Here is a 20,005-nt window from a genome sequence, read left to right as displayed (position 1 = left end):
CACCATGCCTGGCCTCTAGATGTTTTCAGTAGTAATGATGATGCACTATTTTTGCTAGCCCTTGGGCAGTCAAAGCAATAAATATGGGTGCTAGACATCAGGATATCTGGCCTTCCTAATCAGGAAAGAATATGGAGAACTATTCTTCCTGGCTTGCCTTGGTGGTATGGAAATTTTGTGACATTTGAGGGGTCTGTATTATAGAAAAGTTAATATGAAAATGGTCCATAAGCTTTCATTAAACTTTTGCTCTAGTCTCTTTTACAAGCGTGTGACTGCCACAAGTAGGCCTAATATAATTTTTAAGTTTTATTTTATTTTTAATTGATACATAATTGACTTTTTTATTATTATACTTTAAGTTCTAGGGTACATGTGCACAATGTGCAGGTTTGTTACATATGTATACATGTGCCATGCTGGTGTGCTGTACCCATTAACTCATCGTTTACATTACATATATCTCCTAATGTTATCCCCACCACCTCCCCCAACCCCATGACCGGCCCCAGTGTGTGACGTTCCCCATCCTGTGTCCAAGTGTTCTCATTGTTCAATTCCCACCTATGAATGAGAACATGCAGTGTTTGGTTTTCTGTCCTTGCAATAGTTTCCTCAGAATGATGGTTTCCAGCTTCATCCAGGTCCCTACAAAGGAAATGAACTCATCCTTTTTTATGACTGCATAGTATTCCATGGTGTGTATGTGCCACATTTTCTTAATCCACTCTATCATTGATGGACATTTGGGTTGGTTCCAAGTCTTTGCTATTGTGAATAGTGTCACAATAAACATATGTGTGCATGTGTCTTTATAGTAGCATGATTTATAATTCTTAGGGTATATACCCAGTAATGGGATTGCTGGGTCAAATGGTATTTCTAGTTCTAGATCCTTGAGGAATCGCCACACTGTCTTCCACAATGCTTGAACTAATTTACAGTCCCACCAACAGTGTAAAAGCGTTCCTATTTCTCCACATGCTCTCCAGCACCTGTTGTTTCCTGACTTTTTAATGATTGCCATTCTAACTGGTGTGAGACAGTATCTCACTGTGGTTTTGATTTGCATTTCTCTGATGGCCAGTGATGATGAACATTTTTTCATGTGTCTGTTGGCTGCATAAATGTCTTCTTTTGAGAAGCGTCTGTTCATATCCTTTGCCCACTTTTTGATGGGGTTGTTTGATTTTTTCTTGTAAATTTGTTTCAGTTCTTTGTAGATTCTGGATATGAGCCCTTTGTCAGATGGGTAGATTGAAAAAATTTTCTCTCATTCTGTAGGTTGCCTGTTCACTCTGATGGTAGTTTCTTTTGCTGTGCAGAAGCTCTTTAATTTAATTAGATCCCATTTGTCAATTTTGGCTTTTGTTGCCATTGCTTTTGGTGTTTTAGTCATGAAGTCCTTGCCCATGCCTATGCCCTGATTGGTATTGCCTAGGTTTTCTGCTAGGGTTTTAATGGTTTTAGATATAACATTTAAGTCTTTAATCCATCTTGAATTAATTTTTGTATAAGGTGTAAGGAAGGAATCCAGTTTCAGCTTTCTACTTATGGCTAGCCAGTTTTCCCAGCACCATTTATTAAATAGGGAATCCTTTCCCCATTTCTTGTTTCTCTCAGGTTTCTCAAAGATCAGATGGTTGTAGATGTGTGGTATTATTTCTGAGGACTCTGTTCTGTTCCATTGGTCTATATCTCTGTTTTGGTACCAGTACCATGCTGTTTTGGTTACTGTAGCCTTGTAGTATAGTTTGAAGTCAGGTAGCATGATGCCTCCAGCTTTGTTCTTTTGGCTTAGGATTGTCTTGGCAATATAGGCTCTTTTTTGGTTTCATATGAACTTTAAAGTCGTTTTTCCAATTCTGTGAAGAAAGTCATTTGTAGCTTGATGGGGATGGCACTGAATCTATAAATTACCTTGGGCAGTATGGCCATTTTCACGATATTGATTCTTCCTATCCATGAGCATGGAATGTTCTTCCATTTGTTTGTGTCCTCTTTTGTTTCGTTGAGCAGTGGTTTGTAGTTCTCCTTGAAGAGGTCCTTCACATCCCCTGTAAGTTGGATTCCTAGTTATTTTATTCTCTTTGAAGCAATTGTTAATGGGAGTTCAGTCATGATTTGGCTCTCTGTTTGTCTGTTGTTGGTGTATAGGAATGCTTGTGATTTTTGTCATTGATTTTGTATCCTGAGGCTTTGCTGAAGTTGCTTATCAGCTTAAGGAGATTTTGGGCTGAGACGATGGGGTTTTCTAAATATACAGTTATGTCATCTGCAAACAGGGACAATTTGACTTCCTCTTTTCCTAATTGAATACCCTTTATATCTTTCTCTCCTGCCTGATTGCCCTGGCCAGAACTTCCAACACTATGTTGAATAGGAGTGGTGAGAGAGGGCATCCCTGTCTTGTGCCAGTTTTCAAAGGGAATGCTTCCAGTTTTTGCCCATTCAGTATGATATTGGTTGTGTGTTTGTCATAAATAGCTCTTATTATTTTGAGATATGTCTCATCAATACCTAGTTTATGGAGAGTTTTTAGCATGAAGGGCTGTTGAATTTTGTCAAAGGCCTTTTCTGCATCTATTGAGATAATCATGTGGTTTTTGTTGTTGGTTCTGTTTATATGCTGGATTACGTTTATTGATTTGCATATGTTGAACAAGCCTTGCATCCAGTTTTTGCCTGTTCGGTATTATATTGGCTATGTTTGTCATAAACAGCTCTTATTATTTTGAGATACATCCCATCAATACCTACTTTATTGAGAGTTTTTAGCATGAAGGGCTGTTGAATTTTGTCAAAGGCATTTTCTGCATTTATTGAGATAATCATGTGGTTTTTGTCTTTGGTTCTGTTTATATGATGGATTACATTTATTGATTTGCATATGTTGAATCAGCCTTGCATTCCAGGGTTGAAGCCAACATGATCATGGTGGATAAACTTTTTGATGTGCTGCTGGATTCAGTTTGCTAGTATTTTATTGAGGATTTTTGCACCGATGTTCATCAGGGATATTGGTCTAAAATTCTCTCTTTTTGTTGTGTATCTGCCAGGCTTTGGTATCAGGATGATGCTGGCCTCATAAAATGAGTTAGGGAGGATTCCCTCTTTTTCTATTGATTGAAATAGTTTCAGAAGGAATGGTACCGGCTCCTCTTTGTACCTCTAGTAGAATTCGGGTGTAAATCCATCTGGTTCTGGACTTTTTTTGGTTAATAGGCTATTACTTATTGCCTCAATTTCAGAGCCTGTTATTGGTCTGTTTATAGATTCAACTTCTCCTGGGTTAGTGTTGGGAGGGTGTATGTGTCCAGGAATTTATCCATTTCTTCTAGATTTTCTAGTTTATTTGCATAGAGGTGTTTATAGTATTCTCTGATGGTAGTTTGTATTTCTGTGGGATCGGTGGTGATATCCCCTTTATCATTTTTTATCACATCTATTTGATTCTTCTCTCTTTTCTTCTTTGTTAGGCTTGCTAGTGGTCTATCACTATTGTTGATCTTTTCAAAAAACAAGCTCCTGGATTAACTGATTTTTGAAGGGTTTTTTGTGTCTCTATCTCCTTCAGTTCTGCTCTGATCTTAGTTATTTCTTGCCTTCTGCTAGCTATTGAATGTGTTTGCTCTTGCTTCTCTAGTTCTTTTAATTGTGATGCTATGGTATCAATTTTAGATCTTTCCTGCTTTCTCTTGTGAGCATTTAGTGCTATAAATTTCCCTCTACACACTGCTTTAAATGTGTCCCAGAGTTTCTGGTATGTTGTGCCTTTGTTCTCATTGGTTTCAAAGAACATCTTTATTTCTGCCTTCATTTCGTTATTTATCCAGTAGTCATTCAGGAAAATGTTGTTCAGTTTCCATGTAGTTGAGCGGTTTTCAGTGAGTTTCTTAATCCTGAATTCTAGTTTGATTGCACTGTGATCTGAGAGACAGTTTGTTATTATTTCTGTTCTTTTACATTTGCTGAGGAGTGCTTTACTTCCAACTATGTGGTCAATTTTGGAATAAGTGCGATGTGATGCTGAGAAGAATGTATATTCTGTTGAGGTGGAGAGTTCTGTAGATGTCCATTAGGTCTGCTTGGTGCAGAGCTGAGTTCAATTCCTGGATATCCTTGTTTACTTTCTGTCTCATTGATATGTCTAATGTTGACAGTGTGGTGTTAAAGTCTGCCATTATTATTGTGTGGGAGTCTAAGTCTCTTTGTAGGTCTCTAAGGACTTGCTTTATGAATCTGGGTGCTCCTGTATTGGATGCATATATATTTAGGATAGTTAACTCTTCTTGTTGAATTGATCCCTTTACCATTATGTAATGGCCTTCTTCATCTCTTTTGATCTTTGTTTGTTTAAAGTCTGTTTTATCAGAGACTAAGATTGCAACCCCTGCTTTTTTCTGTTTTCCATTTGCTTGGTAGATCTTCCTCCATCCCTTTATTTTGAGCCTATGTGTGTCTCTGCACGTGAGTTGGGTACCCTGAATACAGCACACCAATGGGTCTTGACTCTTTATCCAATTTGCCAGTCTGTGTCTTTTAGTTGGAGCATTTAGCCCATATACATTTAAGGTTAATATTGTTATTTGTGAATTTGATCCTATCATTATGATGTTAGCTGGTCATTTTGCTTATTAGTTGATGCAGTTTCTTCCTAGCATTGATGGTCTTTACAATTTGGCATGTTTTTGTAGTGGCTGGTACCGGTTGTTCCTTTCCATGTTTAGTGCTTCATTCAGGAGCTCTTGTAAGGGAGGCCTGATAGTGACAAAATCTCTCAGCATTTGCTTTTCTGTAAAGGATTTTATTTCTCCTTCACTTATGAAGCTTAGCTTCGCTGGGTATGAGATTCTGATTGTTGAAAATTCTTTTTTTTAAGAATGTTGAATATTGGCCCCCATCTCTTCTGGCTTGCAGAGTTTCTGCCGAGAGATTGGCTGTTAGTCTGATGGGCTTCCCTTTGTGGGTAACCCGACCTTTCTCTCTGGCTGCCCTTAACATTTTTTCCTTCATTTCATCTTTGTTGAATCTGACAATTATGTGTCTTGGGGTTGCTCTTCTCGAGGAGTATCTTTGTGGCATTCTCTGTATTTCCTGAATTTGAATGTTGGTCTGCCATGCTAGGTTGGGGAAGTTCTCCTGAATAATATCCTGAAGAGTGTTTTCCAACTTGGTTCCATTCTCCCTGTCACTTTCAGGTACACCAGTCAGACATAGATTTGGTCTTTTCACATAGTCCCATATTTCTTGGAGGTTTTGTTCATTTCTTTTTACTCCTTTTTTGCTAAAATCTCTTCTCGCTTCATTTCATTCATTTGATCTTCAGTCACTGATACCCTTTCTTCCACTTCATTGAATTGGCTATGGAAGCTTGTGCATGCATCATGTAGTTCTGATGCCATGGTTTTCAGCTCCATCAGGTCATTTAAGATCTTCTCTATGCTGTTTATTCTAGTTAGCCATTCATCTAATCTTTTTTCAAGGTTTTTAGCTTCTTTGTGATGGGTTCAAACATCCTCCTTTAGCTCAGAAAAGTTTGTTATTACTGATTGTCTGAAGCCTTCTTCTCTCAATTCGTCAAAGTCATTCTCCATCCAGCTTTGTTCCATTGCTGGTGAGGAGCTGTGTTCCTTTGGAGGAGAAGAGGCACTCTGATTTTTAGAATTTTCAGCTTTTCTGCTCTGGTTTCTCCCCATCTTTGTGGTTTTATCTACCTTTTGTCTTTGATGATGGTGATGTACAGAGGGGGTTTTGGTGTGGATGTCCTTTCTGTTTGTTAGTTTTCCTTCTAACAGTCCGGACCCTCAGCTGCAGGTCTGTTGGAGTTTGCTGGGGGTCCACTCCAGACCCTGTATGCCTGGGTATCACCAGTGGAGGCTGCAGAACAGCAAATATTGTAGAATAGCAAATGTTGCTACCTGATCCTTCCTCTGGAAGCTTCATCTCAGAGGGACACCTGACCATATGAGGTGTCAGTTGGCCCCTACTGGGAGGTGCCTCCCAGTTAGGCTACTTGGGGGTCAAGGACCCACTTGACGAGGCAGTCTGTCCATCCTCAGATCTCAAACTCCATGCTGGGAGAACCACTACTCTCTTCAAATCTGTCAGACAAGGATGTTTAAGCCTGCAGAAGTTTCTGCTGCCTTTTGCTCAGCTATGCATTGCCCCCAGAGGTGGAGTCTACAGAGGCAGGCAGGCCTCATTGAGCTGCAGTGGGCTCCACCCAGTTTGAGCTTCCCAGCTGCTTTGTTTACCTACTCAAGCCTCAGCAATGGCAGACGCCCATCCCCCAGCCTCACTGCTACCTTGCAGTTCGATATCAGACTGCTGTGCTAGCAGTGAGCGAGGCTCCATGGGCGTGGGACCCTCCAAGCCAGGCATGGGTTATAATCTCCTTATGTGCCATTTGCTATGACTGTTGGAAAAGTGTATTATTAGGGCAGGAGTGTCCTGATTTTCCAGGTACCATATGTCATGGCTTCCCTTGGCTAGGAAAGGGAATTCCCCAACCCCTTGCACTTCCCGGGTGAGGCGATGCCCCACCATGCTTTGACTCACCTTCCATGGGCTATACCCACTGCCCGACATGCCCCAGTAAGATGAACTCAGTACCTCAGTTGGAAATGCAGAAATCAACCATCTTCTGCATTGCTCACACTGGGAGCTGTAGACTGGAGCTTTTCCTGTTCGGCCATCTTGGAACCTCCCTACCCATTTTCCATAATTGACATATTTATAGGGTACAGTGTAATGTTTTGATAGAAGTATACATTGTGTAATTATTAGGGTAATTAGCATATTCATCTCCTCAAACATTTATCATTTATTTGTGGTGAGAAGATTCAAAATCTTCTCTCCTAGTTATTTTGAGTTATACAATCTAATATTGTTAACCATAGTCACCCTATGTATTAGTCCATTTTCACACTGTTATAAAGATACTACCTGAGACTAGGTAATTTATAAAGGAAAGATGTTTAATTGACTCAAAGTTCTGCATGGTTAGGGAGGCCCCAGGAAACTCACAATCATGGTGGAAGGAGAAGCAGGCACCTTCTTCACAAGGCAGTAGGAGGAGAGAGAGCAAAGAGGGAAGAACCATTTATGAAACTATCAGATGTTATGAGAATTCACTCACTATCATGAGAACAGGATGGGGGAATCCACCCCCATGATACAATCACCTCCCTCCCTCAACACATTACAGGTTTCTCCCACAACATGTGGGGATCACAATTTGAGATGAGATTTGTGTAGGGACAGAGCCACACCGTATCGCCCTACTATGCAATAGAACACCAGAACGTATTCCTTCAATCTAACTGTAAGTTTGTACCTGTTGACCAATCTCTACTAATCTCCCCTCCTCATGCCCCCAACCTCCTCCAGCCTCTGGTAACCACTATTCTACTTTCTACTTCTGTAAGATCAACCTTTTAAAATTCCACATATGAGTGAGATCATTTAGTATCTGTCTTTCTTTGCCTGGCTATTTCACTCAACATAATTATCTGCTAGTTTTATCCATGTTGCCACAAATGACAGGATTTCATTTATTATGACTGAATACTATTCTATGGGGTGTGTGTGTGTGTGTGTGTGTGTGTGTGTGTGTATACATTTTCTTTCTTTATTTTTTAAGAGATGGAGTCTTGCTATGTTGCCCAGGCTGCCGTGAACCCTTATCCTCCCACTACAGCCTCCAGAGTAGCTGGGAATATAGGCATGCGCCACTGCACCTGGCTTATATAACACCTTTTCCTTATCCATTCATCTGTTGATGGACACTTAAGTTGATTCCTAGCTTGACTATTGTGAATAGTGCTGCAATAAACCTAGCAGTGTAGATGTCTATTTATGTCTATAACTATTTTATTTATATATTCTTTATTTATTTAACTATTTTAAAGCTGAGAAATTCAAAATTAACTTTTGTTCTATTGATATAGTTGGTCAAATTTGTGAAGACAGATACACCCTGTTTTTAGAATTTTTCCTATCCCAGGCTTCCAAAGTTTCAAGAAAATTGATACAATAAACCAACTTGTTACTATTATAATTTAAACATTTCCAAAATTATTTCAATTTTAAAAGAAGTTAAAGTTTGACCAACGAAACAATTTCAATGGTGGGGTTTCATTATGAATTTAATCATGATATTTACTATTTATTGAGCATGTACCTTATGCCAGGTCTTCATCTGTCAATCATCTCTTCTTTCTGCAAATAGAAGACTTAGCAAGCTTAGAGAAAGTCATGAATGCTAACATATATGAGATCAAATAGTCTCTTTCTAGGACACTGAAGGTCTTTGGGGACTTAAAAACTCGATTACAATGATTCAGGCGTATAGGAGAAAATTGCAAAACACACACACACACAGAAAAAAAAAAAAAAAAAAAAAAACAGAAAAGAACTATTTGTACATGCCAGGAAACACTGCTTTAAGAGTTGCTTCACTCTAGGTGATTATGAAAGGAAAAAAAAAATCTAACTGTAGTGAAGTTAAAAAATGTACGTATATTTGGGAAGAATAGGAAACTTCACTGAAGGCCTGGAGTCAGTCAAACTCAAGTTCCAATCTTCTTAGATGTAAGTTAACCTCACTGAACCTGTTTACTTTAAAAATTCCTGTTTTAATTAAAAATTCAATCACTATTAAAATTGTTTTTTAATTAAAAATACTTTAAAAGTTAAAGTGTAGAGTTTTTCTATTTATCTTAAATATTAAAATAATTGTGAATTAAAGTTGTGCCAGCTAGAAGACCTAAATTGATAGGCTTAATAATTTTGGAACTTTTCTTAATGTCAAAGTTAACTAGAACTTCTTTTCTTTTTCAAATTACACATTTAAAATTCCAGCATCAGTTCCTTTTTGAGTCATCTAGGCCTCTCACATCAGTAAATATTGAGCTCCTGTAAAGCTGAAGTTACTTACGTAGTAACATAACTTACTTAAGGGCGATTTGTAAATGTTTATTTTGGATAAGCTATGTTTTATTTTGTTCTGCTTTTGAGAAAGATGCTTCTCATTCCTTGCTAATTTCAAACAAGCAACTTTCTAATGGAAAACAATTATTTTTATAACTCAAGTTAAATATTTCTGTCTATTCTTTACTCAAATTGAAAATAAGACATAAAAAACAATGACCCTCCTTGCCTTGGTTTCTAACTTTTCAGAGGTGAACACACCATAAATGGTAACTAACTTACAGTAGTGCCCACTGTATCCACTAAGCATTATGGAGAATACAGAGATGACCCAGACATGCACCCTGACCTTAAAAAACTCAAAGATTGAAACATATCATGATTTACAGGCATAGCTCCTCCTCTTCCAAAAATAAAACAATACAAAAGACACAAATAACAGTGATTGTCAGAAATACAGACACCAAGTGTTAAAGTGTCAGAAAATAACTAGGGCAGCTTGAACTCAACCTTTGCACTCTCTACCACTTGAATTATATTTTATCAAACTTTTGTTAAGTTAGTTCATGTATTTTGGTGCCTCAGTGGTTCTAATTCAACCCTCCTATTTTTGTAGATCCATCTGTCCCAGTGCTGTATCACAGCACTAGAACACATGGAAGAGATTTAACAAATAGTGTTAGCTATGATATGTATGTATTAGTATGTATTACATGTCAGGCAGTGTTCTGAGTTCTTTACTTGCACTCATTCATTTAGCCTTCCCAATAACCCTATGAGGAAAGTTATTATTGTCTTCTCTTGACAGATGCAGAAACTAAGTCACAGAAAGTTTAGGTAACTTGGCCGAAGTCATGCTACTAATAACTTATGGCCCCAGGATATGAGCATAGTTTGACTTCACAGTTTGCTCTTATACCCTACACTATGCTACCCCTGAATAATTATTTGAGTCATGTTAATGAAGGGATTTTAAAATTTGATGGTATGGAACAGTAGAGTAAGCTGATACTTCCCTGGGTTGGACAACTCCAGAAGCAGTCTGATGTTTGTTTGCCAGTATATTTTTGTTTTTCTAGGCAATGAGGGTTAATCTCACTAGTACTTCTGTAGACAGTCTAGTATATGTCTTTCAGTGAACCTTTGAACTCATTTTCTGTTTGGTATCTATCTGATGGTACAATTGCTGAATTCTTGGTATATACATTAAGAATAGAATTTCTAGGTCATAGTATAGGACTGCTGGAAACTGTACCAATTTGCATTCCCACTAGCAGGGTATAGGAGGTCCAGTTGCCTTGCATTTTTCCCAATATTTTCTGCCTCTTTCATTTTAGGTGACTACGTAGAAACATCACATTTTGGTTTTAATTTGCATGACTCTGATGACTAATGGAGTCGAGCTCATTTTCATATATTTTTAGTCATTTGTCAATAAAGTTTTATGAATGCCTTTTCAAGGGGTTTGCCCACTTTTAAAATTAGGTTGCCTGTCTTTTTGATTGTGGAGGAATTCTTACCATATTCTAGATACAAGCCCTTTGTCAGAGACATAAACTGAAGACTTCTTCTCCCATTCTATAGGATGTCTGTTCTCTCTTAATGGAGTCTTTTGAGGAACTGAAGTTCTTACTTTACACAGTTCAATTTACCAATTTTTTTCTTCATTGCTAGCACTTTTCTGTGTCCTGTGTAAGCAAACTTTGCCTACTCCAAGGTCATGAAGATCTTCCATGTTTTCTTCTAAATCTCTATCATTTATTTTTCACATTTAGATCTGTAATCCTTCTGGAATTATTTTTTGCATATGGTGTGAGATAGGAGTTAAAATACATTTCTATGTGTACATTCAATTGTCCCTACACCATTTACTGAAAGGACCATCCTTTCCCCCACTATACTGCAGTGTCACCTTTCTCATAAACTAGTTGACTATATCTGTACCTATGTCTCTATCTATGTCTATCTACCTACCTGTCTACATCTGTTTATGAAGTCTGTTCTATTACATTGATCAGCTCATTTGTTTTTTATGTCTAGGAAATTTTGCTAAAGCAGTATTAATGAGTTTGAATCTTGCCTCTTGGGGCTGTGACAATGCTTCAGGTTGTGATTCTTCACCTGTAGCCCTAGCCATGCCATGACACCCATCGAGGCATCCATCCTGTGAGTATCTATGCAATGCCTAACAAAGATAACCTCAGCTGGGCTTGGTGGCTCATGCCTGTAATCCCAGCACTTTGGGAGGCCAAGGCACACAGATCACTTGAGCCCAGGAGTTCGAGACCAGCCTGAGTAACATGGCAAAACCCCATCTCTACAAAAAATTAAAAAATTAGCTCATCATGGCGGCATGCACCTGTAATCCTAGCTACTCAGGAAGCTGAAGTAGGAGGATTGCTTGAGCCTGGGTTGTCGAGGCTGCAGTGAGCTGAGATCACACCACTGCACTCCAGCCTGGGTGACAGAGTGAGACTGTTGGAAAAAACAAACAAACAAACAAAAAGATAACCTCTATTTCCCACTGCTTTCCCTTCTCACCCTCATCCCAAGTTTCTGTCTTTTCTTTGAATTTGTTATTTGACTTTCCACAAATATAAAAGTACACTTGTATCATTTATTTTAGGTATTGGATATATTCCCTTCCTTGTGTATTATTTTAAAAGCAGCTGAATAAAGAATTTACCTTTGTTGTTGTTGTTGGTGGTGGTGGTGGTGGTTTTTTTGTTTTTTGAGACTGAGTCTCGCTCCATTGCCCAGGCTGGAGTGCAGTGGCATGATCTCGGCTCACTGCAACCTCCGCTTCACAGGTTCAAGTGATTCTCCTGCCTCAGCCTCCCAAGTAGCTGGGACTACAGGTACATACCACCACGCTCAACTAATTTTTTTTTTTTGTATTTTTAGTAGAGACGGGGTTTAACGTAGCCTTCAAATAATTTTTTTAACTACAAATTCCGTGGCTTTTGATTTTTCAAAAAGAGTCTCCACTCTTACCTAAAACTGTAATGGGTATTTGAATTCTAGAAGGAGGTGATTTTATTCAAACTGATAATCACTATAAAACATTATGTGTTTTCTCCTGGAAATAGAAATACAGTGTATACAGATGTTTGTTAGACATCTCTAATAAAAAAATGAGTATTGCGTATAACCAGGCCTTCCTAGAATGTTTGCCCACAGCCACAGTGTTGTAGCAGTTCATATTATCTCTCTCATGGTCACATGTTAGGAGTAGAGTCATGCAGCAGTATGCAAAGCTAATCCCCTGTTGGGATGTCTGTTGGCTTCAGATTAGCTCTCTTATCAGGCAAAACAGAGACTATGGGCAAGGCCCAACATTTCCTCACTTCTATTAATGGCTTATCAAATTCCCAGTCACAAAAGTTAAAACCTTAGAACAATCTTTTACTCTTCTCTCTTTCCCATGGCACAGCTTTAATATTCACTGAATCTTCTTTTATAGAATCATTTTTTCCGGTTCCTTTTTTGTGAATTTATTGTTACTGTTCTCTCTCAAACTTCATATAGGATGTTGTCAGTGACTTAAGCAATAAGAAAAATCATTATCACATAAAACAAAACAAAACACACAAACAAAAAAACAAACTATACACACACACACACACACACACACACACACACACACACAGGTAGGATGGCCCTGTCCCTGCTTCTCTATGATCCTCTTTGTTCTACCCTACTGGTGGATCTATACCTAAGCTGGCAGCAAGATAGCTTGGCAGTTCCAGGTTACACCTAGCAGACCACACCTCATGTCTCACTGGCCACAGTCAGGTCACATACCCATCTTTAAGACAGTTGTTGGCAAGGAGTTACCCTGGAGCCAGGGATGAAACCACCTTCCCCTGAGTCACATGGGAAAGGACACCTAAACAAAATCAGGGTCTTGTCACCATAGGGAATGGGCTCTGAATGCTGGTGGATAATCCACAGTGTCTGCTCCAGACTCTAACTACCTCACTTTGAATAACTGCAGCCACCTCTTAACTGTGGTCCCTGCCTCCAGTTTTTGGCTCCATTTTCTCAACATGTATAATGAAGCCAGTACAATCCTCCTTAAACACACTCCTGTCATGACAGCACTTTCTTGGTCAGGGGGCCTAGGTGGCTTCAATGTGACTGATGGACAAAGTTCGAACACCTTAGCTCCCCATTCAAGATGTCCACAACCAGACTCCAATCTATCCCTTATCCTTCTTTCTCTCTAGTTCCTTATAACAGGGATGGTAGTAAATATATCAGGCTTTGTGGGCCATGTGGTCTCTGTCACAATTACAGTACTCTTCCCCTCATCTGTACAGTTCAATAAGTTGTTTTCAGAAGAAGAAGAAGAGAGAGAGACCACATTCATATCACTTTTATTACAGTACATTGTTATAATTGTTCTCTCTTTTTTTTTTAACTGTATCTCGCTATGTTGCCCAAGCTGGTCTTGAACTCCTGGGCTCAAGTAATCCACACACCTCAGCCTTCCAAAGCGCTGGAATTACAGGCATGAGCCACTGCACCTGGCCCAAATTGTTCTATTTTATTAGTAGTAATTGTTGTTAATCTCTTCCTGTGCCTTATGTATAAACTTTATCTTTTCTTTGAATTTGCTTATCTGTCTTTCCACAACTATAAAAGTATACTTTTACCATTTATTTTATGTATTGGCTATCTCCCTAGACAAATAATAGGTATGTATGTATAGGAAAAAACGCAGTATGTTTAGGGTTTGGTACTATCCACAGTTTCAGGCATCCACTTGGGGGTCTTGAAACATAACCCCTACAGATAAGAAGTGGACTACTGTAGTCAGTTCTTCCCTTGTAGTGCAAAAGCAGCCATGCACAATACAATACAAATGAATGTGACTGAAGGAGATCATTTTGGCTGCAGTGTGGAGGAAGAACTAAAAGGACATGGAAGCAGGAGGACAGTCAGGGGATAGGTGTCGTAAGCCTGGAAAATGTGATGGTAATACAAGTATGTCAAGCCCGCAGATCCTGACAGCAAGCATGCCTACCTGACTTGTGCCCGGGGAGAGGAGGTAACAGTGATTCTGGCCTATTCTTATTTCACTCCCTTTCTAGTGCCACTTTTCTGGGCTTTTTTACTGTATGTTATGCAGGCTATATGCTGTATCTAATAGCCCTTGTAAACAGCCTTAAATCCTTTCTAAACATCCTGGATAGTCCTAGAATCCTAGAATATGGATTCTTTCTTGGTTTCAAAACTGATTTTGTTATATTGCCTGGAAAGAAGAAATGTTTTTATCGTAGAGGGTTGGTATTTCTGGGTAGGTTGATTCGAAGGATTAAGTTGTGAGGGCAGTTGGGACTTTTAGAGAAAGTGGATCCAGAAAATCTAAATTGTTACTAAGAAATATTGATGAGTGTAGGTCATGGAGCTCAGAAAGAAGTTTCTCTTTGATATTTTTTCTAAACTATGTGAAAGGGAAGCAATGGGAAATTCTGTGGACGGAGTCAGGAAAGCCTCAAGTAGGGTGGCTAGGAAAGGTGGAGGAGTTGCTACTAGGGAACCGAGGAGTGAATGTGGAGAGGGTGAAATGAGACAGGAGGCTACTTCCTCAAAGGTCAGGACAGTTATGAGAATGCTCTGGTTTGAACTTCAAGATGTTACTGGAAATGAAAAACTACAAATACATGCATGTTTATGCACACACACATACACAAACACACAAAACTATTGAAAAGAATATGTAGCAAATATGTTTTGTGAGTGAGCTTGTATCTAGTTAAAGTACCATGATTATCTTTAAAATCTCTTGCTAGAGGAGGAGTGTTGACTGCCCAGTGTGGGCGTGGATAGGGAATGAATATCCTGGCTGTTGTATCCATAATTGAAACGCACTGTGCCTCATCTCCACACCAGCCGTTACAGCCGTGCCAGTCTCCTTCCTGTCAACTGCACAATAGCTTGTTGACTCTGCCTAATCTTTGGTCAGTTTCCCAGATATCCTTGTCTCTTCATTCTTAGCACATCACATCATTACTCAGACCTCTTCCCTGGGCCCCTGGCAGCTTTAAGTACCTCATTCAGCCCAACCGTTTTCCTGTGTTCTTGAGCAGTGAGGTCATAATTTCACAACCTTGGATATACATTGCATGAAGTAAAATGTTTACTAGATAAGATGAATTAACATTTTTAGGAAGTTCATAATTGATGGAGACAAATTACATGTGTACGATACATCAACACACACACAGAATGTGCACATTCAGGAGAGATTAATAATGTATATGTCTATTAGATATAAAGCAGCTGTAGCCTATGAAGAAAGGACAGAAGAAACAGGGAGGGACAGGAACTAGAGTCAACAAAGAAGAAAAGCAAAGATACCCACATACATCCTACTTATAATGCAAAGCTTGTCATTGTTGGATAACATCACAAATCCCCCAGCTAAAACCCCCAATTTTTCTGGCCCTAAAGATATCTTTCTGGTTCTCAATCCCAGGCCAGGTGGGGCTCCATTTAACTCTCTGTTGTTTAATCCACTTTTGATCACTCTTAGGAAGTTTCACTTTGCTCAACAAGCTCAAGATTGATCACCTCTGACTTTATCTGTTTATATTAGGAGTGTCTGGTTGAAGATAGAATCGCAGATGCCCATTATTACCAGTATTATAACAATAAAGAGAAGCAATAGTAAATAAAGGAAACCCAGAGCCAGATTATGGGGGTTTAAATCTGTTTTCCCACTTTTGTGATGTTCGACCTTCAGCAAATTATCTACCTTCTCTGTGCCTCCATTTCCCTATTCATAAAATGGAAACAATGAAAGTATCTACCTCCTAGGGTTTTTGTGAGAGTTAAATGGGTTGATACACATAAAGTACTTGGACCTGCCCTGGAATATTTAGACCTCTGTGAATGGTAACCTGTATTACTGCTTTTCTCTTCAGTTAGGAATCACTAAATGTTGCAGTAAACTGCACATTCTGTTGACCCTTCCTGGTCACTGCTCACCCATCCCAAGCCTGTATGATGGAATGTTCAACTCTGAAATGGCATCTAAGTGGCCAGGAAGAAAGGCTGGAGGGAAATGTGTAGACCAGCTGACCTCTATTTTAGGTTGAAGGTCTAGGCATTTCCTCCCCTTTCTCTACCTGTGAGAGAAGCCAACCAGAGCTCTCCAAGCCATGATGCAGTCCCTCCTGCGGCCATTTCCTTCCAGCCTCTATTCATCTTTTACCACTCTCTAGCCAGCAGAAGCTGGTGAGTCTTGTGGTTACCACTCTTGTTTGTTGCCCCACATCCCAGCTTCATTTTCTCAGGATCACTGCCAGGCAATAAGGGAAGTTTGGGGCCTGAAAAAATCTGCCCCAAGCCTGCGTGGAGCAAAATACCCTTGGACATTATACCCGCAGAAGGTTCCTCAAAATTATGTGACATTTTTCAGCTGATTGAACTTCCCTAACCTGACTTCCTGGAAAAGCCAAGAATTCAGAGAAAATGTAGGGCACTGACAAACCAACGAAGAGGTGAGTAAATTCTCCCGGAGTCCCCTGTCAGGACTGAAAAATGTTGTGTGAAACCTGTGGGCAGGGATAACCTCCAAATATTTGCCCTCCCACAAACTGTCCATAGGCCTAGCTGCCCTCCCATAGCTAGGTCCCAAATTGTTGCAAAAGCCGTATCCATGTAGATCCTGCCAAACTAGCTAACTGGCCAATCTGTTTTCCTACAATATGAGTTACCTTACTGGGACGTGTGTCCTCAGGTATATGCACTTTGATCCAGTTACAGCAAGTTACCCCAAGGAAATAATCAGACAAGGACATAGAGCTGATTGTGAAGGGTCATTCATGGTGCCGATGGTTTTGTAATATCAACACTTACAAATTAGAAGCAACCTAAATTGCCATCACTAGGGGATGGCTTAAACAAATTATGGTATATGCATACAATAAAATACTTATGAGTCTTTACAAATAATCATGGGGTCTGTAATTACCAACATGGAAAAATGCCCATGATACCCTTGAAAAGTGATAAAACAGTTCAATGAATTACATTCTGATATAATGGTACTTATTAAAATTGCATTCATCAATGAGAACACTTGGACACAGGGTGGGGGAACATCACACACCGGGGCCTGTCATAGGGTGGGGGGAGGGGGGAGGGATAGCATTAGGAGATATGCCTAATGTAAATGATGAGTTAATGGGTGCAGCACACCAACATGGCACATGTATACATATGTAACAAACCTGCATGTTGTGCACATGTACCCTAGAACTTAAAGTATAATAATAATAATAAAATAACTAACTAAATAAAATTGCATTCATACGAATGGTACCTATTAAAATTGCACTGATCTTCAATTTTAACAAGTACCATTATATCAAAATGTGTCCAGGGATCCATAGAGAATTATGTTCACAAAAATACTGACAGCAATTATCTCTGTGGTTATTTGGGTAATATTTACTTTTTTTTTTTTTTTTTTTTTACTTTTTTGGTATTTAAAAAATACTTAGCAATGATACAAGGTGCTATCTGAAAAAAACTAAACTTTTTAAAATAAAATTTGAGGGGAAAATGAACTAAGTTAGCAATGTTTTGGGAATAAGATCTTGGGTTGGCCACACCAAGCAGGTAACAGCATAAGGATAAGATAATTAACATTTATTGGGCACTTATTATATGCCAGCAACCCCCGTTCTAAGCACTTTCCATGCATCAACTCATTTCATTTGCACAACTCCACAAAGCAAGCCGTTTATGGTGCCCATTTTACAGATAATGAAATGAAACAGGCACCAAGAGAGGAAGCCATTTGTTTGAAGTCTTACAGCCGGTAGGAGGTGAAACAGATTTAGACAGAAGTCTGCCTCCAAAATCTCTGATCGTGACCCCTGCAGAGGAGGAGGGAAGGTGCTGAGATCAGAGGAGTGAGGAATGATGGGGGGAGTGGAGAGGGCAGAGGTGGCTGCTAATGGTGGGGAGCAAGACACTGTCCTCTTCCCCCTGCAGTTCCTGAAGGATCTTCATTCTCCCACTGGCCACCTGTTTACCTAACCTCTCTAAAGCTTTAGTTTCCTCTCTATGCCATATACAGTCCTAGAAGCCACTTCTACTATAGCACATATACAGCCGCCACCATCATCACCAGCATCCCACTTCTGGCTGAGAGACACAGGCTCCAGTGTCTCCCAGTGTGCAAGTTGTCAAAGCAGGCTGGAAGAGGAGTGGGCATTCTGTCTCTACTGTAGAATGACCACCCCAAAGGATAATTCTGCTCACTTATTATTCTCCTCACTGGACAGGAGCCCCTGGAAGCAGAGACAATATCTGATGCACCTCTGCATTCCCACTACCTGGAACATAAAGTCGCTCAATAAATAAACATCCCTGTTGAATGAATAACTGGAAAGTACAGTCATGTGGCCTTATGATTCCAGAGTAACAAGTAGGAAAAGCAACACTTGCATATTAATTTCTTTATTTTTTGTTTCTGTTTTCTACCTCATCTGGCACAGAGTTCAGAGTAAGTACAGTCATTAAAGAAGTCACTGATTTTTAACATGCCACTTAAGCAAAAGGAGCAAGAAGGCCTTATTTATATTAATTAACTAATTCAAGAAAATCTGGGCTTTTTTTTTTTTTTTTTTTTTTTTTTGAGACAGGGTTTCACTCCTGTTTCCCAGGCTGGAGTGCAATGGTGCGATCTTAGCTCACTGCAGCCTACCAGGCTCAATAAATTCTCCTGCCTCAGCCTCCCAAGTAGCTGGTACTATAGGCACATGCCACCGCACCCAGCTGATTTTTGTATATTTTGTAGAGATAGGGTTTCACCATGTTTCCCAGGCTGGTCTTGAATTCCTGAGCTCAAATGATCTGGCCACCTTGGCCACCCAAAGTGCTGGGATTACAGGTACGAGCCACCACACCCAGCCAAATTCAACGCTTTCTATATAAATTATAAAATGTCATTTACAAAACTCTGTTCAGACATTTTATCGCCAAGGCAGAGAGAGTGGTTAAACCACAGAGCTAGTAAGCAGTAGCACCAAATCCAGCTTCTCTGCCCTTGGTGTCAACTGCTCTTTCTACTTTCCACATAACTCCATCCCTCCAGCCAGTCACAATGGTTTCTAAAAGTGGACCTGCCTTTCCAGTTATTCATTCAACAGAGGATGTTTATTTATTGAGCAACTTTATGTTCCAGGTAGTGGGAATGCAGAGGTGCATCAGATATTGTCTCTGCTTCTAGTGTCTACCGTCCAGTGAGGAGAATAACAAGTGAGCAGAATTATCCCTCATGGTGGTCTTTCTACAGCAGAGACCTGCCTTAATTCTGTTGCTTTAGGTGAGATCAACTTACATCTGCGTGCTTCCATTTTCCTCCCCCATGGTAGATTGAGATTCATGGTATCAGCTCTTCTTAGTGAAAGAAAATCTAAGAAACATAGACAGATGTCCACATCTTGAAGTAGCTGAAGTTTGTCTTTGGGTTCTCACCTTCCTTTTCTCCCTCTTGCTTATTTCCCTTTAAGGATTGCTGCCATCAGTGTCATCAAGCCCAAGGATTCTCTAATGCTGATCCACCAATTAGAGCATGGCTGGTTACCACAGAACCACTGATGAGTTTCAAAAAATGCAGATTCCTGGACCCCACCCTGGAGATTTTGAGTCAGGAGGTCTTGGGTAGTGCCCAGGCACCCCTATGTTTCAGGTTCCCCAGGGGATTCTAACCTGCAGCCGTATTGGGGAACCACTGACCTAACCCCAAAACATGAGTCAGCTGTCTCGACTATATTGAAAGTGATGAATCATCATTTCACTTTAAAAAGAAAAAAATATGAGCTGAAACCAAAGTCATTGTGAGAACCTCTCATTTCCTTTACCTGAGTTTGAGTTCAGGTTTCCTTTACTTGAGTTTGAGTTTAGAAGTCTTCTATACTTGGTCCAAGCATTCTATGGAGATTCCCCAGGTCTTAAGGCAAACAGACTTAAGACCTGTCCTCAGTTTAGTCCTGGGAACATGCTGTAGCCCTGATCAGCCCTGGCTGGTGGGTCCCTGGGAAACTGG

At 39.7% G+C, this 20,005-nt stretch overlaps 1 protein-coding gene across 5 annotated transcripts in view; it reads right to left on the bottom strand.

Annotated features, from left to right (window-relative positions):
- The window catches only part of PLGRKT (plasminogen receptor with a C-terminal lysine), a 258,998-nt gene that overhangs the window by 108,496 nt on the left and 130,497 nt on the right, over positions 1 to 20,005 (bottom strand). The window lies entirely within an intron of this gene.

This window comes from Macaca fascicularis, chromosome 15 (genome assembly GCF_037993035.2).
Source record: "Macaca fascicularis isolate 582-1 chromosome 15, T2T-MFA8v1.1".
NCBI lineage: Eukaryota > Metazoa > Chordata > Mammalia > Primates > Cercopithecidae > Macaca > Macaca fascicularis.
This window is presented reverse-complemented; position numbering and strand designations above follow the sequence as displayed.